Source organism: Taudactylus pleione, unplaced genomic scaffold (assembly GCF_031769625.1).
Source record: "Taudactylus pleione unplaced genomic scaffold, aTauple2 ptg001990l, whole genome shotgun sequence".
Taxonomy (NCBI): domain Eukaryota; kingdom Metazoa; phylum Chordata; class Amphibia; order Anura; family Myobatrachidae; genus Taudactylus; species Taudactylus pleione.
The window spans coordinates 5,778,699-5,786,740 of record NW_028286386.1 but is presented as its reverse complement, the minus strand read 5'-3'; the positions used below and the strand labels follow the sequence as shown (position 1 = coordinate 5,786,740).

General features: G+C 46.8%; 1 long non-coding RNA gene across 1 annotated transcript; it reads left to right on the top strand.

Moving 5' to 3' along the window:
- The first annotated feature begins 596 nt into the window (after window positions 1–596).
- Window positions 597–6,420, top strand: LOC148435836 (uncharacterized). The gene is made up of 3 exons (XR_015876522.1): window positions 597–681; window positions 1,183–1,281; window positions 6,154–6,420. It is a non-coding gene; the product is annotated as an uncharacterized LOC148435836 (long non-coding RNA).
- The last annotated feature ends 1,622 nt before the right edge of the window (window positions 6,421–8,042 follow it).

Here is an 8,042-nt window from a genome sequence, read left to right as displayed (position 1 = left end):
TCTGTACTTTACATGGAAGGCAAGAAATAATTGATATAGTTTTTTTGCTATATGGCTGATAGTGTATTGAAGTCTGTCACAAAACGGACTCTTGACTCCTTCTTACCTGACCGGGCGCTGTATTTTCATGTTAGGACGCTCCCGCTGGCCACTACAGTAAACATATTGAGCCTGATTAGCTACTTGTGGCTTGGTATCTATTCATGGGTTTAGTGCTGCATGGGTGCCTCCATGTTGGACTGATCAGCTGACTCAGTTTTCTTCCAATCACAGAAAGGCTAGCTTTCAACTGATCAGAGTCACTAATGTTATTCCAGACCGCCCAATTTAAACCTCTCAGCTGCACCTGCTCATTACCAATAGAACTTGTTTCTTACCAGTCAGCCCAATTGTCTCCTCTCCATTATGTCCCCTCCCCAGGCTGTGAAGTTAAAGTTTAACTTCACAGCCTGGGGAGGGGGCAGAGTGGAGAAGAGACACTCAGGCTGGCTGCAGTGCCTGGTAGACAGTCCAAGATCAGGAAGACCTGGGCTGGGGGTTTATTTAAAAATCATGAGATCCCCGGCTGGGGAAGCCGGCCCACAGTGCAGTGAATACAATGGGGCTGGGCTGGCTGCCTGGGAGGCACGGACACTACCATGGGCACTGTGACCTGTAGCTTTGCAGGACTCACCGTGTCAGGTGATATGACAAGTCGGGCTGATAGGGGATGGAGTCTGGAGCGATGATACCTTTCATCTGTATCAGAGGGGGATGTCTGGGGTGAGGGCCCTGGGGGGGGGGATTAATGATCTGAGAGGTGGGCCCAGGGGGGGTTATTCTGTACTAAGAAGAGATAATCTGTCTGTGGGGAAGGGTCAGAGGTAGTTAATTTCTGCTTAGAGGAGATGATGATCTGTCTGAGGGCGAGGGGGCTATTCTGTGCTAGGGGAGATGATGTCTGAGGCGGAGGGGGTCTGCTGTACTAGGGGAAGATGATGATCTGTCTGAGGGGGAGGGGGTCTGCTGTACTAAAGGGAGATGATCTGTCTGGATCGGAGTCATTTTGTGCTAGGGAGGTGAGGATTTGTCTGTTGGGGAGGGGGGCTATTCTGTGCTAGGGCCGGAGGATGGTGCTAGGGAGACACAGGATGAACCTATGTTGCATGATGATGACATTGGCTTTATTTGCGACACAAACAGATCAAATGTGATCTCCTACATGAATACCAACTCAAGACGCTGCCTGTCCAGGGAGGATCAATTTCTTCAGAGGTTCCCCATCGCAGAGAAATGATATAGGTAAGACAATACTCATTCACGTGCTTGCTATGCTTATTCACTGGAGAGAGGGACTGTAGGCATGACCATCAGCTCCTGGAGCAGTGAGCATACCCCCAGCATGGCTAAAGTGGGGGGAGTGGCTTGCGGGCATGGCATTTCTCAATAGGCCACACCTCTTGTCACAAGGCTACACCCACTTTTTCGGGGGCCACTTTCACATTTTTTTCCAGGGCCACTTTTAAATTAAACTGGTGTCGGGATACCGGCGCCAGCATTCTGAGCACCGGCATCCCGACACCCAGGATTTAAACTACATTCCGTTACCTGTTCAGTTCTCATACTCTAAGACTAGCTCCTGTGTTATTACTGTATGAGGAAAAGCATTATAAGACTCCAAAGGGTAAATTTACTAAAGTTAGAGATTTTGGAAGTGAGTTTTAAAACTGATGTTGCCCATAGTAACCAATCAGATTCTAGCTATTATCTTCTAGAAGATGCTAGTTAATTAAGTAGAATCTGATTGGTTGCTATGGGCAACATCACTTTTAAAACTCACTTCTAAAAACACTCACTTTAGTAAATTTACCCCCCAACATTTTCCACTCCAGTCTCAATCACTTTTGCCCAGTGGTCCCAGTCCTGAGCCCAAACAAGACAGATCCTGACAAAGTCAATGTTTAAAACTTTGGGATTCTGAGTTTTCAGTGTGTAAATCCATCTCATTTCTTCAAAACACTGACACTTAAAGGTTTAACCATTGATTTCAATACAGTCAAATAGCAACATTCAAACCAACAGCAAAACACAAACAGACCTACCACACAATACAGGTTGAGTCTCCCATATCCAAATATTCCGAAATACGGAATAATTTTGGCATGACTGAGATAATGAAACCTTTGATTTTTGATGGTTCAATCTATGCAAACTTTGTCTAAGGCACAAATTATTAAAAATATTGTATAAAGTTACCTTCAGGCTGTGTGTATAAGGTGTATATGAAACATAAATGAATTTCATTTCTGTACACAAACTTTTCTTGAGCCACAAAATTATTGAAAATATAGAATAAAATTACCTGCAGGCTGTGTGTATAAGGTGTATGTAACACATAAATGTATTCTGTGTGTATATTGGGGTCCCATTCCCAAGATATTTCATTATAGTATGCAAATATTCCAAAATACGGAATATTCCGTTATCCAAAATACCCCTAGTCCCAAGCATTTTGGATATGGGAGACTCAACCTGTACTAAAATACCGTATATACTCGAGTATAAGTCGACCCGAATATAAGCCGAGGTACCTAATTTTACCACAAAAAACTGGGAAAACTTATTGACTCGAGTATAAGCCTAGGGTGGGAAATGCAGCAGCTACTGGTAGTAATCCCCCCTCTGGTACTGTCCCCAGTAGTAATCCCCCCCTGGTAGTGCCCCCAGTAGTAATCCCCCCCTGGTAGTGCCCCCAGGAGTAATATCCCCCCCTGGTAGTGCCCCCAGTAGTAATATCCCCCCTTGGTAGTGCCCCCAGTATTAATCCCCCCCCTGGTAGTGCCCCCAGTAGCAACATCCCCCCTGGTAGTGCCCCCAATATTAATCCCCACCTGGTAGTGCCCCCAGTAGCAATATCCCCCCCTGGTAGTGCCCCCAGTATTAACCCCCCCTGGTAGTGCCCCCAGTAGCAACATCCCCCCCTGGTAGTGCCCCCAGTATTAATCCCCCCCCTGGTAGTGCCCCCAGTAGCAATATCCCCCCCTGGTAGTGCCCCCAGTAGCAATATCCCCCCCTGGTAGTGCCCCCAGCATTAACCCCCCCCCCTGGTAGTGCCCCCAGTATTCCCCCCCTCCCTGGTAGTGCCCCCAGTAGCAACATCCCCCCCCTGGTAGTTCCCCCATTATTAATCCCCCCCCTCCGGTAGTGCCCCCAGTAGCGATATCCCCCCCTGGTAGTACCCCCCGGTAGTAGCCCCCCCCCCCAGTAGAAAGAAATGTTAAAAAAAAAAAAAAAACACTTACCTGTAACCCCGCTCCTGGTCCTGACACTGCTACAGGCTCCTCCGCCGCTTTGCATAATGGGAGAGACGTCGTCATGACGACGTCTCTCCCATTACCCACTGCGGGAGCCGGAAGATGGCTCCCGCAGTGGGAGCAGCAGTAGCCGCTGAGAGTCTGACAGACTCTCAGCGGCTGCTGATTACACCAAACACATAGCTGCCGGCCCCGGCGGCTGTGTGTTTAGCAGTGTGTAGTGCTGACCGAACTCCGTCCGGTCAGCGCTACACACGCAGTGCAGGCTGTGTCACAGTGACACAGTCTGCACCGCGGCCCGCATGGTACGCTACTCAGCAGCGTACCATGCGGGCATGACTCGAGTATAAGCCGAGGGGGTGCTTTTTCAGCACAAAAAATGTGCTGAAAAACTCGGCTTATACTCAAGTATATACGGTACACAGATATGCAAGGTGCTCTCCTGACAACTATTCTACCAGGACAGATAATGATAAATCAATCAAGTTAAGTTTATGGAGAGCACATCAGACAGATAGCCATAACACAGATGATACACACTGGTGCCATACAAACCCCCACACACACCATCAATAACTACACTATACCCTCCCATAGCTACACACACACCAAAAAAGCAGTGCACATACAATCCTGCAGCACTATTGCACCACCAGTTCTAACCCATATCACCCCCCATATCACCATACCACCTCTAGCCCAATCCATTACCTCCCTATGACCCACTCAACACACCACATTCCTATTACTGACATTACCTCCCTGGAAGAATACTGTAAATACTAATACCACTGCATCTACACATACACACAGATATTACACTAGCAGTCTGAAGAGTATTAGAAATACTAATACCACTGCATCTACACATACACACAGATATTACACTAGCAGTCTGAAGAGTATTAGAAATACTAATACCACTGCATCTACACATACAGATATTACCACCAGCAGACTGAAGAGTATTAGAAATACTAATACCACTGCATCTACACATACAGATATTATCACCAGCAGATGCAGTTATATTATAAAGGCCAATACCACTGTATCTACTCAATCAGATATTATAACTCCTCCTATACAAACACTTCCACAGCAGCTAACATGTAAATATGGGCATCATAATGCTTCACCAATCCATCTGCTTACAGCACACAACACCACAGGCATCCAGGTATACGCACACACATCCATGACAAAGCATGATTTGTATCACTCAGCATCCCACTCATCCAATTAAATGCAGAGAAGGGACGAGGGGTGTAGTATGTATAACCGCCAGCCGCATGGCCGACGGTGCAATTCCCGACTGCGGCAGCCCAGCAAGGGTGAAGATACCGATCGTTAAAAAGGTACGTATCGCTAACCCTTTTTTTCTCCCTAACCCTCCCTTAGGGGTGCCTAATCCTAACCTCCCCCCAAATGCCTAAACCTAACCCCCCCTTCCCCGCAGCCTAACCCTAAGTCTCCCGGGGAGGGTGCCTAACCCAAACCCCCCCCTTCCCCTAGCGTAAACCTAACCCTCTCGGGGGGGGTGCCTAAGTCCCCCCCGGGAGCCCTAAAACCTAACCCTCCCCCCCGCAGCTGTCCACACCTGGCTTACCTTTGTTCGTTATGTCGGGTGTCGGGCTCCCGGCGTAGGCCTAATGACAGGCGTCAAGTTTTCAACGCCTGTCATTAGTACCTTGCCGGGATTAGAGAGTCGGGAAGCCGGCGATCGGCATTTAGACCTTCGGCTTCCTGACTACATCCCGGGACGAGCGCTGCTCCTCCTTCCACCCCAAGATTCAGATTGAGAAGACAGCACTGGTTATATAAACATTACCTATGAACAATCCAGTCACTCTTGAAAAAGTGCCGGAACAAGTGTTAGACGACCAATAACATTCACCAACATCTTGCATCCAGAAGTGGACTCCCCTCCCTGGCTGGAGAAGGGCGAGATCTCACGAGAACACATGACCACAGACCTGGAAACCTGAGCCGGCAGAGGCGCACCACTGCCTAAAATCACAGGCTTCGTGCAGATACACACTGAGCCAGCACAGGCAAGCATCCAGCATGTGCCCGGCGGCATTACAATTAAGCCTGGCAGTCCCAGTTAAAGGACACCGCTGTAGCGACCTATGTACTGTTATCCATACACTGGATTCATAAATACAGCCCTAATAGTGCAATTTACAAGAGACTTTGGGGTCTATTTACTAAGCAGTGTTAGGAGACGTTAGGAGAGTGAAAAGTGATAAGGTGCCAGCCAATCGGCTCCCACCTGCCATCTCACAGGCTGTGTTTGAAAAATGACAGTTGGGAGCTGATTGGCTGGCACCTTATCACTTTTCACTCTGTCTCCTAACACTGCTTAGTAAATAGACCCCTTTGTTGACAATAGCCACTGAGGAATATAGCTCTGAGCACTGTCGCTCAATGCTGTATGTATATTTAAAACAAACAGTTTATCACAACACATTACATTTTCATCTCAGCACCCTCATAAGGTTGCACCTCCACACATTATTTACACTCACACACGTAGGCCAATGTAGCACACATCATATCCTTCCCAATGCCCTCCAATACCCCATTGCAGCGCTCTATCACTGTGCTATAGTACAAGAAATAACACTGCGCAACAGTGAAAGTTCCCACTGTGAAAAGTTTCTTCTAATTGATTTCAGCATGCGAAAAATGAATAGGACATTTACAATGGTCAGTTAGCTTTTAGGGGATTCAGCAAGGACAACTATGTTAAGATTGCGAACAATCTTCTAGAAAAGTATCATCAATTAGGCTGCAACATGTCGCTCAATATCTACTTTCTTGACTCTCGCCTGGACTTCTTCCCTGACAACTGTAGTGCAGTGAGTGGCGAGAACGGTGAGCGATTCCACCAAGACATTTCAGCAATGGAACGAGGATATCGGGACAGGTAGAACGCTTCCATGCTTGCTGACTACTGCAGTGACAAGAGATGCCCCAGAAGAGGACTACAAGCAACAAGCAAAGAGAAAGCGCTCTCATGAATAGGCCACCTTCTTCATATAGTTCTTTCAGTTGCTGTATGTTGTTTAGTTTTGTATTCTTATTTGCGATTGATTGTATTGAAACATCTGTCATTTGTTGTATCAAGAGAATATTTTAGAATTGTTTATAACTATACTATTTTACTGAAGTACATATAGCACAAGTAGTGTAGCTCGAAAACTAGAGCTAATAAAAATATTCTGAAATCCTATTCGTTTTTCTTGACCCAAGTTAGTGTAATATGAACATTTTTAAAAAATAAAAAAATATATTTCTTTGTTGTACAGCAGTGATTCCCAAGCTCATTCCTCAGGGAGTACTAACAGTGCATGTTTTCCAAATCTCCTCACAGAATCACAAGTGAAATAATTAGCTCCACCTGTGGATCTTTTAAAATGTGTCAGCCAGTAATGAATACATCTGTGCACATGCTAGGAAATATTGAAACCATGCACTGTTAGGAATGAGTTTGGGAAACACTGTTATACAGTGCAATTGATGGTTTGAACCATTGAGGAGCACCACTAGCTGGGGAAACGTGAATGTGGCAGGAGAACTGGAGAAGGGGGTGTGGCTAAGTAGTGTGACAGGGGCGGGGCTAAGCACTGTATCTGGAACAAAACATTGGTAGTCACCATTGTACCTTTGCCATTGATGGCAAAACCTTTGACCAACAATAGCTGACATGGATGGCCATCCCTACCATCGCAGGTCATTTACTAATACAGGAGCTCATTTAGAGTTACATAGGAAAAGAAACCAAACTTCCATGTATGTAATGCATCCAGCTCAAGGCAGTAATATGTGTGCCATATGTCCTATGTGCAGTATTAAGACACCTATTTTGTGTAAAACAAGAACAAGTGTATAATACGTTTCTAGTGAAAGCAGCAGTAGGGGGTCTATTTACTAAGCCTTGGAGGCCCATTTATTAATGATCATATTTGCAATGCGATCTGGGGTCTGATTCAGTAATGAACCTCCTGCATGCATTACTTATCCGAGCTGCAACATCGGATAATCTGCGGGAACATCAGCCAGCTAAGTGACCCATGGGGTCACGCAAGCCGGCTGCCACAGTTACTACAAAGAGGCCAGGAAATCTCCGTCAGCCGAAGGCCAATGGTGGCGTCACACCTGTTTTTGGAAATGAAGGTCATCGCCGTCACGCCCAAACGGCAGCAGACTGTCAATCACTGACAGTCTGCTGCCGCTCTGCGTGCTTTCACGCCAGACCCGTATTGCACATGCGCAGTACGGGTCAGGTGCCTGCACAGATTCCCAACCATATGCGTTTAGCAGTGCACGCTGAATCAGGGCCTGGGTGCGATATTAGCACCTATGATCGCATTGCAGGATGCGATCATAGTGCCCAAACGTACTAAAAAGCACCCACAGGGAAACGGGTTCCGAAAAGAGCATCAGCAGTCTCTTCACTCCTGCGCACACGTGGTCTACAGGCCACATATGAGTGGAGGCCATTGCCGGGGAAGGGTTTCTATGGAGTCCTCTACTGGCTAGTATTGCGATGTGTAGCTCATAGTATCAGTGGCGTAAATTCATCCAGAGCCGGAGGCAAGTTATAATTTGGTTTCCCCCCACCCCTCCCATTGTCTCCCATAGTTCTGCCCATTGGACGGCGCTTCACAGTGCAGATGGACAATGACCCGAAGCATACTGCAAAAGCAACCAAAGAGTTTTTTAAGGCTAAAAAGTGGAATG